The sequence below is a fragment of the Anguilla rostrata genome, chromosome 8, assembly GCF_018555375.3.
Source record: "Anguilla rostrata isolate EN2019 chromosome 8, ASM1855537v3, whole genome shotgun sequence".
NCBI classification, from domain to species: domain Eukaryota; kingdom Metazoa; phylum Chordata; class Actinopteri; order Anguilliformes; family Anguillidae; genus Anguilla; species Anguilla rostrata.
Window position 1 is genome coordinate 48,626,570 of NC_057940.1, and position 17,236 is coordinate 48,643,805.

A 17,236-nucleotide genomic window follows, 5' to 3' on the forward strand; every position below is an offset into this window, starting at 1 on the left:
CAGGTCCGCCCCGGCGCAGGATCCGATTCGCCGGTCTGTCGACGCGCCAAGCCAGCCTGCCCCGTCAGCCGAGGGGAGGGGCTTAGCGGGCCCAGCCAAGATATTTAAAAAAAACACTTTCCAGCGCTGCCAAACAACCTCGATGCACCTGTGGAAAGATTTTTTTTTAAACGTCTGCATCTCCATGTTTAAAAAATGACCTCCAACCTGTTTCAACGCCAATTTGTTTATTTTTCTTTTTCCATTATATCCAACACAAAGCAGGAGGCACCAAAAGCCAGGTTCCTATAGCCAGAGGAACTCCTCAGAGCTGAAGCTCAAATGCTTTCCAGCATCTCAAATGCAACCTTGAATGCTGTCCATCTCAGCAAAACTCCTCTGAGCGCTTTTGCACAGAAACCGTGGATACTCCACAGATCAGTAATGGGCTCTCAAATGCACGTTAGTAAATGTGTGTCGGTCTTACATCTGAGCCGCTGGGATGTAAATCTGTCTCGTACGCGAATATTCTGGCAGACAGTCCGGTTAGTCGCTGGCTCAGTTTGTCGCTGTCTGTTGGGTGCATATTCTCTCGTTGTCCGTGCGAAAGAGGAGGGGACGTGGCGTGGGAACACTGTCGCGCTCCTCACTTCATCAGTTCGGTACAGTTTTTAGCAGAGCGTTCACGTACCGAATTCCGCATTCCGAATTCCGCGATTCACGCCATACGGCGGGAAGGCGCCGCGCACGCGCAGCCTCACGCACACGCAGACACGCACAGACACGACCCCCCTCTGATTCAGCATGGGTCACCTGCGCTCCCCTGGGGGGGGGGGGGCGTCAGCGCCTATATGTTCCTCAAAAGGCACTCAGCCGTGCAACAGCTGCCGTTCGTCGGGGTTGGGGTGTGGGGGGGGGGTGGGCACATCTGTCGGCTCGACGTTTCAGAGCTGAGGGCTGCTGCCGCTACAACACGGGGCCACAGACTCTATAGCCCAACCAGATACTGAGCTCCGTCATCCCTAAAAGGAACTTCTGCTGGAGCAAAAAAAAAAACAAAAAAAAACATGCAAAATTCTGAGAGTGGGATTGCTGGCTCCTAAGTCTCCCTTTTTTTAAGAGACACGAAAAAACTGGAGAACAGTAAGATATATTCCTAATTGACCATTTTCTGTACATCAAGTTGAGTTTTCAGTGAGTGAAGGTTCACCTTAACAATGCACGTCCTGTCTCCCCACCACTGAGGCAATGGATATCTGTTACTGTAATGTAGCACCATAGACCCCTGCGACCAACTGCAACTAAACATTTTACACTCTATCAGGTGTGATATCACAAATATGCAATTAGAATTAACTGCGCATTTTAAAACTCATGTAACAATCAATACTGGTGACTGAAAGCAATGGAGTTCTAGAACACTGACTTAGAATTTTGAAGAAAAAAAAAAACATTCCAAAAAACCTGGTCTTCAAAGTGTTAAGGGACCCAACCACCCCCACCCCAGAAGTGTCAATATTTTTAGTCATTCTCTAACCCCAACACTGCTGGGTTTCCTCTGAAGTAGAATGCCCTGTGCAAGGGCACCAGGGCACCGCAGTGCCCTTCATCTTAGGAGGGGGCAAACGCGCCCTCGCCCGGAAGGCCCAGTGTAGAAGTCCCGCCACCCACCAAACCCACCACACAGCCTGTCTGCGCGGGTGTGCGGGAGGGGACCATGACAACGCGCCAGGTCGGGACGGGACCGCTGTCTGCTGCTCCTGGCATCGCATGGGCGACGGGCAGCTCTTCGCCCGCTCTCAGCGGGACTCCGGGGGTCCGGGTCTGAGATTTAGGGTCCGATCCGGAGACGTGGGTACCCCACAGGACAGCGGTGCTTTGAGCCTGCCGTGGGGGGGCGTGTTGGGAAAGAGGCGCGATGCCGCCGAGTCTGCAGGATGCTGGGGTGTGTGTGTGTGTGTGTGTGTGTGTGTGTGTGAGCGTGTGTCCAACAACTTAAAGACCTCACATACCGCACTGTGAAAAGCCCAGACCCCCCAAAAGAGTCCAGCTTCACTCCTCAGCTGTGCAAGCCAAGTGAGGTCACAGTGTGGTGTTTGCTCACTGTGGTTTAAGGAATGTGTGTGTGTGCGTGTGTGTGCGTGCGTGTGTGGAAGAGCTTCATTCCTTCGGTACTGAAGCTGTCGGGCAAAATGGACCAAAGAGGTCCTAGCTTTGACCAATCAAACAACAGCAAACTGTTTACACTCACCTCATGAATTTTCTGTCCGATAAGAAACAGGAAGTGAGCATCCAAACACTACGTACAACGAGATATACACAGGGAAATGTTCGGTGTAAAATAAACTTAAATGCTTTTAAATCAGAGTTCATACGAGATCTGTTGTATACAGAGCAGGTGGTGGCACCCCATAGTTATAGTTGATTTAGCACTGAGAATTGTACTGTGTGCTTGCATAGCATACACATGACAACATAATGCATACAACGATTGGAAATATAATTAACAAACTTATATTTTGGTGCTAGCTGATTCACCCGATGTAGTTGCGCAATGTCGCCAACAATTTATTTGTGTAGTTTTTTTCCTGTCTGTTTATTTTTCTTTTGGGATGTGGCGACACTGTGTCTGCTGCGTGTTGCTTAATTTACTTTCAGGGATTCTCACAAATTTGTCTCGATAATTAAAAGAGAATCGCGTATGAAAATACAGTCTCGTTTTTGTGCTTTCGGGATTTACCTCCGCGGTGCCATGGCGTAGCTTTTGTCTCGTAGTCGCCAGCCATACCCGTAAATTAATTTGATATAAAGCTCCACCGGCGATAAAAGTTTGGCGAAAGGGCGGGCATTTGTGTGCGGACGAGGGATGTGAGTAATGCTTTCTCTTCAGATAGACCCCCTACCCTCCGCACCCCTTTTCTAGGCTGACCTCAGCCCCATTGGTGATGTCATTCATATGCAAATGAGCTCGCATGCTTTCGGTGGTGCGCTATTATTATTTCCCCCGCCGCCGTTTTGTGTTTTTTCTTTTTTTTTTAAAGCGGTGATTGTGGCAGCAGCAGTGATCGTGGCAGCAGTAGGCCTACGTACGTGCGTTTGCTTTGGTGGAACTGTCACCACTCTAAAGACTAGTAGAAGAAGAAGAAGGTAAAAAACAGACATTTTAATTTGCCTCCAGCTCACTGTGTATTTCTATTTTACGCGAAACAAGAATAAAACATATTTACGTTGTAACAAAGATCCATGTAGGATTATGTGACAGACACCGAGATGCCGTGTTATCTTAATAAGGCCAATGCTGTAGCTAGCTAGCTAAATTTATGTACTTATTATTTGTCTATAAACCAGACCTGGGGAAAATACGTATTTGTTTTGGATTCTAATACTTTTCTATGCTTTACTGATCTTGTCTGGTGTATTGGAACCAATTAAATACTCTAAAAAAATTTTTTTAAGCGCAAACCCGCCTTCTGGTCATATTGGCAGGCTCAATTACACCAGGCAAGATCAATAGAGCATAGAAAGGTATTTGAATCCAAAACAAATACATATTTGACCCAGGTCTGCAAATTGGTATGACATTCATATTACCCTGAATAACGTTGTGATGTTGTGTTGATAGGTTAGTTTATACCATAGAAAACCACATTTTCCCCATACCTTTAGGCTACTTTTGCACCAACAATCCAAAAAGTCAAACTATGCCTTTGTGACAACCCAAAAGAATGGGTATGTGGTGGTTTGCTTGAGGAAAACTTGCAGTACATTAATAAACAATATATAAATGAAGACAGTAATGACCAAGAGTGGAATTTACTTTTGAGCGATAAAATTTCCTTGCAAAGTAAAGTATGCAATTTCTAATGAAAAGTGCTTGTTCTGTATGGATTTAATTCTGATTGTAGGCCAGCTAAATGGTCGCATTGCCAATTGGTTCAAATCTTTATTGCAAAAGTAAAACAATAATCACAGTCTCCAAGTGACCAATATCACACGCTCCAGGTGCAGACAGTTCAAAAACGTTGTTGCATTCAGGATTTAAAAACTAATTTAAAATCAACTGAATAAAATATGCTTGATATTATATTATCCGTTTTTCTTCAGTCCTTTATGAAAAGTTGTTATAAAAGTTGTCTTTAAAAGAAGATTGGGAAAAGCAACTGGTTGGAGTTTGAATAAGAAATGAAATTGAGAAATAGGTAGATGGATCACGTCATATTGGAAATATTGAATGTATATTTATGAGCAAACACAATTTTTGGATAAATCAACAAACAGCGTATAAAAGTCCATACATTGCTGAATTCACAATGCAATACTGCACCACCAATAAGTAAGGCTTTTATTTAGCTGAGTAGCAAAGTGCTTTGTACTTAATTTTGAAATAAGAATTTAGAAAGTGTGTGTTTTCTTTATTTCTTTTTAATTATTCATTTTGGCAACCCCCAAACTCTTGATGTAGTTCGAGCGGCCTGCTCAGAACTTGGTCCAGAGTTTTGCCTCAAAGTTTGCTTTTGTGTTCTTAGCATTAAACACCTGAGTTATGCCAATAACTAACTATGGAAATGCTGCCTGTTAGCTAGTAGAAGGCTTCATTTCCATGATGGAGTGTTAAACGCTACTTCTGCCAATTCTGTATGTTCATACATGCACAAATATTTTTTATCACATAGGGGAAAAAAGATTTAAGCACGCTTTGAATTACTGCAGTAAACCCCCTCGTTGTGCTGCCACTCGACCGAGGAACTCCACTTGCCTGTCCGTGGGACATTTCCAAGTATTTGGAGTCAACCTGGATTTTTTGTGACTCTAGACTCTAGACGACAAAAGCAAAAGCAAAACAAAACAAAACAAAAAAAAAAGAGTAGCAGACGGCATCTTGGGAGTTAAAAACAAAGGGATAAATGGGGGGAGCTGGAGGGGGGGCTGTGGGAATGGATGGATTAGTATTCCGGAACGATCCCTCCACACCGGGGGTGGCGTTCCGCGGGGGCTAGACGGTGAGCGGGCGGAAAGTTAAAGCTGGGCGTGTGACAGAGGAGGAGGGGGGCGCGGCTCGCGAAGAGTTAAGGCCGACAGTCGGACAATGGGAAGGCGGCCGCGATGGCGAGGGAACCCATGAGAACAGAGGCGGGGTCAATGGGGGTCAAGTTCAAGTTGACAGTCGCTGTCTGCATTTTAAGTTTGGGGTCCTCCTCGCTTCCCACCCTGCACCCACAAACACAGACGCCCCGGCTCCACTCTGCGACACCCACAATCCTCCCCTCTAACACAGTGCCACCCACAATCCTTCACTCTAACACAGCGACACCCACAATCCTCCACTGTAACACAGTGCCACCCACAATCCTTCACTCTAACACAGCAACACCCACAATCCTCCACTGTAACACAGTGCCACCCACAATCCTTCACTCTAACACAGTGCCACCCACAATTCTTCACTCTAACACAGCAACACCCACAATCCTCCACTGTAACACAGTGCCACCCACAATCCTTCACTCTAACACAGTTACACCCACAATCCTCCGTTCTGAGACAGCGACACCCACAATTCTTTACTCTGGCACAGCAACACCCACAATCCTTCACTCACTCCCACACTTGCACACAGTCACACCCTCAGTTGTACCCACAATCCTTCACTCTCCCGCAGCGAAACACACACACACACACACACAGCAATTCCCACAATCCTTCACTCTTACACGCACAGCCAGACCCACAATCCTTCACTCACTCCCACACCCACAGCTGTACCCATAATCCTTCACTAATCCTTTGCTCTCATGCTCAGTCATTCTGTATCTCATACTCTGAACACAGGTTTTAACAGTGGCTTTGATGTGCAAAGAAAAGTAGAAGCAATGGAGAAACTTGCAATACATCACACAAAATATTAGCAGATGTGGGTTGGCAAGTATCTTTTCCCTAATGGACTTGCACAGAAATCCAAAGGTGACAGACTCATGACAGTTATCCTGAGCTATGACGGGAAGGCTGGGGTTGAGGTAGAGGGGTCTGTGAGCTTGTGCTGGGACAGAGATTTAGGGGTGGCCCTCAAACTGCCCCTCTTCCTTTTCTCTTGTCCCCTCTTGACCTGCCGGAAAATGGGAGGTCAGTCACCCGGAACTCTGGGTGTTCCCCTCTTTGTGACCACCCCCACCCACCTCCTTCCCTGAAATGGCCGTTCGGGCTCTCAAAACGTTTGGCAGGCTCGCACCCTTGACCTCCTGATTGCCAGTGGCATGCTAACATATTGGGGTTCAAGGCTGTTCCCCTTTCAAGGGCCCGCGATCGTTCCCGAGGGGCCGAGTAAGAGCAAAGGGCATCGTGCCTGAGCGTCTGTCCTCCCATCCAGCTGTACCAGACTGCATGACATGACATCACAGCAGCTTAGCATGACATCACAGGGCTTAGAACAGGCTCTTATCCGGAGTGACTCACACACGGAACACAGCTTTGCATTTGATCCATTTATAGCTGGATCTTTTACTGAAGCAATTGAGGTTAAGTTCCATTGTTCAAGGGTATAATGGCAGCACCCTAACACCACTGCAGGAGACAGCCCAGTTCTCTAACCCTACACTACATTTTAAATAGCAGTGACGCACAGTGTTTGGTCCATAAACATGTGCATGAGCCAGGCCTGGATGGAATCAAGAAATTATGGAGATATTTTAACCCTTTACACGTTAGTAAAATTACAGCAGAATTCCTAACCTACCGACAACTTGAAACATCTGTTTCTAACAATATTCAGAACAAATATTCCTGAAGTTGTATTCCTGAAGAAATATTCCTGTGGGGGACAAAAATAATTATTCTGATCTAACAAAATGCTTCTTTAATATCATTGTAAAATTTGTGGAGAAACGTTTTATCTTAGTCTTTTCTCATTTTACCAGCATATAAAGAGATAAAGTGTCTTGACTGCACTGATGACCCAGATCTGGTTTGGCTTGTGTCTCCTAATGCTGGGCATGGTGCTGCATTTTATACGCTGACTTTAGTTACTGAAGCTCGTTAACTGGGCCCAGTTTTTCCAGTTTGAATTGGCTTTGAATTGAAACCTGGGCCCATATTCATATTCAAGTGTCTCAGAGGAGCGCTTATGAAGGATCAGGTTTCCTCGGTCTATATCCTAACAAGGAACTGGTCCTGTAACCTGAAGGTCGCAGGTTCGATATCCTGAGTAGGACGCCGCTGTTGTACGCTTGAACAGGGTACTTAACCTGCATTTGCTTCAGTATATATCCAGCTGTACGAATGGATGCAGTGTAAATGCTTTGTAAGTCACTCTGGATAAGAGCATCTGCTAAATGCCTGTAATGTGATGTCATAAATGAGGGCCCTGATCAGCTTCACACTGTCAGTGACATCACGCTGTAAAAAATAGTAAATTCTGCAGTAAAGTACTGGCAACTGGGTAGCGGAAACAATATGTTAATAATGGTAACAACATGCTAAGCATACAGAAGCAGGCTGTATATCTAACAAATATTAAATGCATTGCATGTCAAAAATAAATTCAGTTGTTTATATTTACAGTGAAGTTTACCTTCACTATTTCAGTCTTTTACCATAAAATTCACAGACTTATAACTTTTTTTATTTTATTTACTTTAATTACTTACAGTGCTCTTGAATATGATCTAGTTCCAGCCAGTTACCTTAGTTTAGTTATCTGACAGCTCTATTAAACTCTGCTGGTTCACTCCTGTACTTGAGCACAGTTATATCCTTAGGACACACTTGCAGTCTGTGGCTGTAGCTGGCGCTTATACAAACGTCAGTTCATGATATGATTAAGCCAATAATTAAGTCAATAATTAAGGGAAGTTGGAAAAATCCTGAAACGGATTGGCCCTTGTTGTGCGCCCTTGTTCTAGAACTTCACTGTGAATGAGGTGTGCAGTTTAGCAAGTGCTTCATGCTCCTAAAAGTCAAGCAGCTCCTTCAAAGATCAACGTGAAGTTGGCTGTTTCGTATGTATTTTTAACGTCTGTCTGTCAGACAAATGTAGGACAGTGGTCTCAGTTGATTAAGCTTAATTAATAGTTTAATTATTCTCGCCCCTGTGGCGATTAAGAGAACCGCTAATTAATCATCTCCATTTACACTGTGCGTAGCGCGCGTTTCTAATTTGGAGAAGACGGTAAAGTTGAGAAATAATTACCTCTATCATTTCGGTGCCACTCCTGCAGCTGAAGTGCTGTGCCGACTGTGTCTGGTGCATATTGTGGTTGTGCGCGCACAGATTGCTGTGAATATGTCCGTGCAGACTGGCGTCCACCGCAGACGTCTGGTGCGTGTGCAGGGAGACGGGGACGAGCCGTAACCAGCTGGGAGCGAGGCTCTCCAGCCCTGGCGCTTGAGCCGTGTCACTTCCTGTGGCGGCCCTGCAGCTCGCTCCGCCCACCGGCCTGACAGGAAGTGCTGAAGACTGAGGATGAAGCCTCAGCAGCGTGCCAGGATGTGAGCGCATTACACACACACACACACGAAGCTATACACACTGCGCACACACACACACACACACGAAGCTATACACACTGCGCACACACACACACACACACACACAAAGCTATACACACTGCGCACACACACACACACAAGTGCTCACACACACACTCTCACACGCACACACACACACACACGTACGAAGATATGCACATGCGCACACACACACACTTACACACAAAGACACACACTGCGCACACACACACAAAGATATGCACACACACTCTCACACACGCACACACTCACACTCACACACAGAGATACGCATTCACACACACACACACTCTCACACACACACACACACACACACTCACACACAGAGATGCGCACACACACACACTCTCACACACGCACACACACACACACTTACACACAGAGATACGCCGACACACATACTCTCACACTCTCACACACACACTCACACACGGAGATACACACACTCACACACGGAGATACGCACACGCTCTCACACACGCACAGACACACACACAAACGCACACACACACTCTCACACACACACTCACACACAGAGATACGCACACACACACACTCTCACACACGCACACACACACACACGCACACACACACACTCACACACAGAGATACGCACACACACATACTCTCACACTCACACACTCACACACGGAGATACGCACACACTCTCACACACGCACAGACACACACACAAACGCACACACACACTCTCACACACACAGTCATGTGGGTCGTGTTTGGCTTGAAGCCGTGCTTTCCTCCCCCCATTGGATCTTGACACAATTTTTTTTTGCTGGTTGCCGTGGAAACAGGCCTTCTGTGTGCATGCGTGTGCGTGTGTTTGCATGTTTGTGTGTATATGCGTGTGTCTATTTGCATGTGCGCACATGTGCGTGTCTGTGTGTGCGTGTCTGTGTGTATATGCGTGTCTATGTGTTTGCATGCACATTTGTGTATATATGTGTGCGTGTGTGTGTAAGTCTTTGTGTGTGTGCATGCATGTGCGTGCGCATGTGTGTGCACGCATACGTTTGTCTGTGTGTGCATGCATGCGTGTGTGCGCACGTGCATGTGTGTGTATTTGCGTGTGTGTTTGTGCGCGTGTGTGCTCATGCGTGTACGTATATGTGCATGTGTGTGTGAGTGAGTGTGTGTGTGTGTGTGTTGATGTTGTTAGTGAGTCAGACAAAGCTCTGGGCTCTGAAGGACAGAATCTTCTCCTCGTGTTGCAGAGAGAGAGAGCGAGAGAGAGAGAGAGAGGCAGGTTTTGGGGAATCCACCATGCAGGTCCCGATGTGTGGAAAAGAGGGTACGCCGTCGCCCCTGATGGTGATGCCGCCGCCGCGATCCGCTGGCATCACCTCCGTCAGGTAAAGCCCTCCGTCAGCTCAGCTCCGGCTTGCGAACTTCCGCAGCTCCTCAGCGCCGTCGCCTCCAGCGTTTCTCCTCCTTCCTCACTGACGCACAACTTAAATGATTCAATTATTAAATGATTTTAAACGCAGGAAATAAATACCTGTCTTTCTCCCATCCTCATCAGCAATGCTACAGTACTCAAAGCACAAAACTGAAGTGTTCATCGTACGATTAAGACATACCTGACACCTTTAAAAAATGTATCTCATTTCAAGTGGACTGTAGAAAGCTGAGGTTTGAAATGCAGACACCGTTTTCCACCTCAAATAATATGTGTTTTGAGCGCAAAAAGCAGGTCGTAAACAGAGGAGATAAAATGGTATGACCCGTAGAAGCTCCCTAGCGTCGGCGGGAAAGGAAAAATAAAAGAATGCAGGGAAAGAATTTGATAAGATCAGACAGGAATTTTTTAATAAGCTGTAAGGTCATTTGCCTGGTACGTAGGCTAATGTACAGTATTTGTTGGCAGTTTCAAGCACTTTCATTAATTTAGAGCCCTAGTTAGTTTTAATGTGTTAAATTGTGATTTTAAAGCTAAGCCCTGGTGTTTTTTAAAGGACCTGCCAGTATTTCACCATCGCTGCCTGTGGCATTATTGTACACACACATGCATACGCAGAAAGTAGAGGTCGGACTAAGATAGCGTAGGAATTGAACGTCGACGCGGGAAGAGTTATACACTGCAGTAGGCCAAACCCACAGGCTAACAACACACTGGAACAAACAGCAGGGCCCGGACGTAATTTGGACTGAACTTGAAGGGGGGGGGGGGGGTTGGGGGGTTTGGGGGGTCTTAAGGCATTGTCACCATTGTTCTGCGTCCCGTACCGCATTTCGGAAACAGGGGAGGCCAAGGCCAATACAAATGGCCTTATTGACCTCAGAACGAGGGGCAAACAAGCCCCTTAGATTAGGGGGCGGGCGGGGTCACTTGACCCCCGAGGACCCCGAACGTCCTCCGGGGACCGAGTCAACGGACAGCGGCCCCGGGGGGGGGGGGGGGGCCAGGGGGGTCCAGGAGGTCTTGAATGGGTCCTCCAAACCCTAACGACGGGGGCACAAAGGGGTCGGCCGGCGGAAGCGGCGGTATTTTAACGACGCCTCTCCGCGCGGCGCTTTGCGTGACCTCGCCCCCACAGTCACGGGGCCTGGAGCCCAATTTTGGCCGCCGTCGAGAGGCACGTCGACGAGACGTGCTTTTGTCGTCAGTGGCTTGCGCCAGAAGCATTCGCGTGTAGGGTTTACATTTATTATTCCCCTTTATACATCCAGGGGGGACCCCCACCTCACCGCCCCACCCCCCCCAACAACCCGAGGCAAAAGAAAATGTTTTTAAAGAAGTGCTTCGCTAAGAGGAAGACGTGTAACACAGCACAGTACAGCACGAAACAAATAAAACGTGGAAACAGCATGAAACAGAAAGCGTGTGCATGATCGTACAGGTGCGCAGTGCCTTATCTCTCACGGAGTTCAGGGACGTCATGTGAAGACTCCTGAACAGAAATGACAGCCCCTGAATGTCCTCCACTGAGCCCAGTGTGAGCTCGGACGCCACAGACAGAATCTGCAGACTATATTTGTAACGTGTAAAGTACCGTCAAAATGAAGCAAAGCCATGTTCCTGTCTGATTTGAAGACGTACAGTAGTTCTGTATTTAAAACAAGTCGAGATAAATATGTAAGTATCACTCTTGATTCATCAGGAGTCAAAACTGTCCTTAATATTATACCAAAATAATACAGAATTTCCAGAAATAATATATTTCCTGAGAGTGACCCTGAAATGAAAGACCTGTTCTTTGCTTAACGTTAACGGTTGAGGCGATGGATCGATCTGGTGATTTAACCCCTTAAGGTGTAGCATCACAAATATGTGATTGGAATGTTCTCAACTGAACATTCTGATGATCCAATTCAGCCACTACTGGCAATAGAAAACAAATTAGAGTTCTAGAGCACTGGCTTAGAATTTTGAAAAAACTTTCCAAAAAACCTAATCTTCAGGTGGTTAATTTGAGTGATTGGCTCTGTCAGGCAAAGCAGAATCATCCACATCCCAAAATGCCCTTCCGGCCAGACTTTACACATCCATACCAATGCAACCCATAATATATTTCACCTGATCTTCTAATAAAACTGAAGATTATTAATACTTTTTTTTTTTTTTTTTAGTTTTAGTGATTGATTTTTAAAAATTAACTTGTCTGAACTTTTTTTTTTCAGTTGATCAATACAGTGTACTTTCCGAGAGACCGACCCGTTTGTTAAAGTCCATTTGCTGGAGTTTCACATCCTTGCGTGTGAAAAGTCACGGGCGGTGACTGAACTTGATCCAAAATGGCGGCCAACTGAGCCTGGATTGGGGTGGGAAGAAAAGGCCTGTGCATTGAGAATAGGTAAGGCAGTTTGATAGGATTATGGGCTCTCATTAACCCCTGAAGAATTCTCTCGCTCTCTCTCTCTCACACACACACAGTCTCTCACACACACATGCACACACACACACACGCACACACACACATTCACACACACACACACACACACACACACATTCACACACACACACACACACACACAGAAGCTTAATGGAGCTGAGTCCCCCGTCAGTAGTGCCATTTTTGGGGTTAGAGCTCTTAATTAAAACACAGAGAATAGAAGGGGTGGGGAGGGGGGCCGGGGGCCGGGGGCGGGGGGGCAGGGCGGGAAGACGGGGGCAAAGAAAGGCAAATGAGATGAAGTCCTCCAGCCTCCTGTCTGGATGAGTGTGGGAGTGTGTCTGTGTGTGTGTTTCTGGGGGGGGGGGGGGGGCTTGGGAATTGACTTTGGTATTAAACGACCTAATTGCGATCCCCCTTCCCCCCCATGCTTTCTCGAATCCAATCCCCCCATCTTCTTTGGTAGGGTTCAGACAGCCATAGAGTAAGTGAATGAGAGAGGGTTTGTGGGTGGGGAGAGTGGGGAGGGCCAGAAAGGAGGGAGTGCCCCCCCCCGATTGGTCCTCCATAGCTATTTGCCGTCTGAGACTGGCACAAAAGGCGGGAGGTCAAAGGGCAAATAAGTTCACAGGGAAGGAGGGGTCTTTCTCATGCTAAATCACTCCCGGGAGACGCCCCTCCCCGCCGCTGTCAGGGTGGCGGTGCTGCGATTTCGGGGGCGGTCCCCGTGTCCACAGGAGAGGGGCGGCGGAGGGGAGCGGGGGGCTGGGGGAGAGGCATGGGAACGCAATGCCACGTTTTAGCGCCAGTCTGGGACTCCGCCCCTTACATGTGGCCTCACAAGCCCAGCAAAACATTTCTCTTTTTTTTTTTGTCGTTTTTATTTTTGTAACTGCCATCTCACCCCATCCAATTATTGCTGTAAAACATTACATGACATTGAACTACATTGCATTACATGACATTAAATTACACCACATTACATCAAACAACATTATATTACATGACATTAAACTACATTCCATTACATTACATCAAACTACATTGCATTGCATTACATCAAACTACATTACATTACATTACATTACACTACATTGAACTACATTACATAACATTATTACACTGCATTAAACTACATTAAATTATATTACACTGCATTGAACTACATTACATTATATTACACTGCATTAAACTACATTATATTACATTGCATTAAACTACATTAAATTACATTGCATTAAACTACATTTCAATCACTTGTCCAATGTTCTTATCCAGACGGATTAACAGAAGTGGAGAAAATCAGTGTTACTCTCAGGAATACTAATGCGCCATATCACCAAGAAGACACATAGGGGCCTTTTACATTCAAAGAATGTAATGTTGACTTAATAATCAGCAATTTGTATAGTACAAATAAAATAAAATAAAATGCCTCAAGATGCATAACCTTTACACAGCTGTGCCTATAACATTACCCAAAAGGAAAAACGTTCCCCGCAAGCCACCCCTTCTTTGCTCTCTGTAGTCCACCAGCCAAGCCTTTGTGGGACAGCACACTTAAGCTTTTTGAAGAGTAGGCTTTTTGGAATGCTTTCTTCAAAATTCTAAGTCAGTGTTCTCGAACTCCACTGCTTTCAGTCACCAGTAGTGATTGTTACCTCAGCTTTAGAGTGTTCAAATAAGAACATTCTGATATCATATTTGTGACCTCACACCTTAAAGGGTTAAGCACCCCTGCCCACCACCACAACCAGGATCATGATTTTACCGAAACAAGGTCAGAACAGGGGTGTGATGTGTGTGGACTCTGGCGCCGAACCGTAACTGAGCGGTTCCCTCGCGTTTGAGCAGCTGGTTTTGCTCTTGGCGCCCGCTCTTGCGTTCTGACCCAGCCTGACGTGCCAGACTTACACCTTCACTCTGTAATCTCTTTGGGATATGACCCAATACCGTCTAACTCGGCACACTGAAGGCACATCTACACAGTAAAATATTCAGTGTTCATTCTGCTCTGACAGGGTAGTAATTGGGACCATATGTGTCTCTATAAGAGTTGATTTAACACTGAGCATTTTACTGTGTACTAATTGGGATGCATCAGTATGCTCCTAAATTTTTCAACTTAGGAGCACATGTGCTCCTTTAACAAAATGTCCTACGTAGAGCACTGGTTTAAGGTGAAGGCAATAGTTCCATCCAGTGATTTAGCCCTTTGAGGTGTAAGATCACAAAAATATGTGATTGGAACATTCTTAATTCTAATGATGATGTAACGATCACTGCTGCCAATTGAAAGCAATGGAGTTCTAGAACACTGACTGTAAAAAAAAAGAAAACATTCCAAGAAACCTACTCTTCAAAGGGTTAAACACAAGCTGTGAAATTCTGGGAGTTTAGCAGGGGAACAGTGAGAGAGGAATCCGAACAGCCGAGAGCAACTCCACATCCCTCATCGCCGCAGTGCTAACGGCTGCACCTGGGGCGGGGCGGGGCGGGGTGGGGTGGGGAGGGGCTCCCGTCTGGTTCCGGATTTCACGCCAATTTCTGCTCTTAAAATATTTAATAATCCCAATCATTTATTCATCCACGGCTTAGTTAGGCTTCTCGGTGAGTTTGCAAAGGACAAGCTAAAACCTGTTTGTGTGTCCCTGCGTGGTACTGTGATAGTTCTACCGTTGAGCCAGCATTGGGTTGCACTTCTGATTGGTCTCAGGGTCATTAATGCAGACGTGCACACCGGCCCTCCAGAACAATGAAACTCATGGACCGGTTGTCCTTCAGGACCATTATTGCTACCATGACAGCTTTGTGAAGTCACTGTCCTAGATATGTTAATAAATTCAATAAAAAAATGTAATAACGTGATAAACCGTTGAATCAACCGACCAATCAGTCAGTCACTCTGTTGTTATGTTGCATATTACCATTTGCGGTGGTTCATAGCAGATGTTTTGCAGAGGGCAGTCGTTATCTGAGTGATTGTAACTCATGGAAATTAGCAGGATACTGAATGAAGTTGGGAATTTAAAATATGTAAGGACTGACCATAAACAGAGAATGAATGAGGCTGGTGTCCTGGTCGGACAGGGTGCAGAGCGCCTGGGTGGGGCGGGTGGGTGTGTGGGGGGGGGGCAGTGCGGATAATTTAAGGTGGGTTTTCAGGGTTCTGGAGGATGGGTTCAACTGAGGGTGCGAACCACGTAGGATTCGGGGCCCCAGACAGGAGAGGGCCAGTCTAGTCAGCTGCTTTCACGGCTGGATTTGACTCCCCCCCCCCCCCCCCCACCACCACCACCACCACCCACCACCCCGACACTAGACTGTAAGAAAGCACAAAGAGGTATTATCCCACACCCCCACCCCCCCCCCAACACACCAACGCCTGCTTTCTAACCAGCAGCCGTTCAGTCAGTCTGACCGCCACTGGGGACCTCGTGTGCAATGGCGGAATGGCGGGACGGCCAAGACCAGGGACTCCATCGGCATGTCTGAGCCCCCCCCCCCGCCCCCCCGCCCCCGCCCCCAGCAACACACCCCCTGCCCCCCACCCTCCTGGGAAACTGGCCCTCTGGAAGCCAGGGGAAGCGAGTGTCCAAAACACTCGAACGTGCTGCATCTAACCAGCTCTCTGCTTATTTCTCTGAGAACAACCTGCTTGATCCCCACCAGTCTGGCTTCAGGCCTGGCCACTCGACTGAGACTGCACTCCTCTCGGTCAGTGAGTCACTCCATGCCGCACGAGCAGCCTCCCTCTCCTCTGTCCTGATTCTCCTAGACCTCTCCGCTGCATTTGACACTGTGGACCACTCTACCCTCCTGTCCTCCCTGGCAGCAACAGGGATCCGCGGCACAGTCCTTGACTGGATTGAGTCCTACCTCTCTGACCGCTCCTTCCAGGTTGCCTGGGCGGGTAAGGTATCACCACCCCGTCCCTCACCACCGGAGTTCCCCAGGGCTCAGTCCTTGGTCCCCTTCTCTTCTCCATGTACACCAGATCCCTTGGCCCTGTAATATCTGCCCATGGCTTGTCCTATCATTCCTATGCCGACGACACGCAACTCTTTCTCTCCTTCTCCCCATCGGACACACAGGTCCCCGCCCGCATCTCCGCTTGCCTGAGGGACATACAGAGCTGGATGGACAATCACCACCTGAAGCTCAACCCGGGAAAGACGGAGCTAATCTTTATTCCTGCTCTATCCTCTCCCTCCTCGACTTTTCCATTTCCTTAGGGGACACCGTAGTGACATCATCACCCTGCGCCAAGAATCTCGGAGTGATGATGGACAACAGGCTGTCCCTCTCCAACAACATTGCAGCAGTAACCCGGGCATGCAGATTTTTCCTATACAACATCCGCAGAATCCGCCCCTTTCTCACCACCTACTCAACCCAGCTCCTGGTCCAAGCAATGGTTCTATCCCGCCTGGACTACTGCAACTCTCTTCTGGCTGGACTACCGGCATCTGCCACCAGACCCCTGCAGCTCATTCAGAATGCTGCGGCTCGTCTGGTCTTCAACCTACCCAGACACTCCCACGTAACTCCCCTGCTCACTACCCTCCACTGGCTGCCTGTTATAGCTCGCATCAAATTCAAAACATTGGTTCTAGCATACCAGGCAGTCAAGGGATCAGCCCCAGCATACCTTCAAAAGATATTCAAACCCTACATGCCAGCCAGATCCCTCCGTTCTGCTACCTCAGGACGCCTAGCACCTCCCCCTCTTCGCACCTGCACTTCCAGAACACGTCTCCTCTCTGTTCTGGCCCCACGATGGTGGAATGACCTCCCTGTGGAGGTCAGAACAGCTGAGACTGTGACCCATTTCAAACGACGACTGAAGACCACCTCTTCAGGCTGCACCTCTCCCCATCCCTTCC

At 47.4% G+C, this 17,236-nt stretch overlaps 1 long non-coding RNA gene across 1 annotated transcript; it reads right to left on the minus strand.

The window, feature by feature from the left end:
• Nucleotides 1-210: 210 nt before the first annotated feature.
• On the minus strand, nt 211-2,906 carry LOC135260221 (uncharacterized). The gene is made up of 3 exons (XR_010331509.1): nt 2,720-2,906; nt 2,231-2,278; nt 211-1,017 (listed from the first exon to the last, which is right to left on the minus strand). It is a non-coding gene; the product is annotated as an uncharacterized LOC135260221 (long non-coding RNA).
• Nucleotides 2,907-17,236: the final 14,330 nt, after the last annotated feature.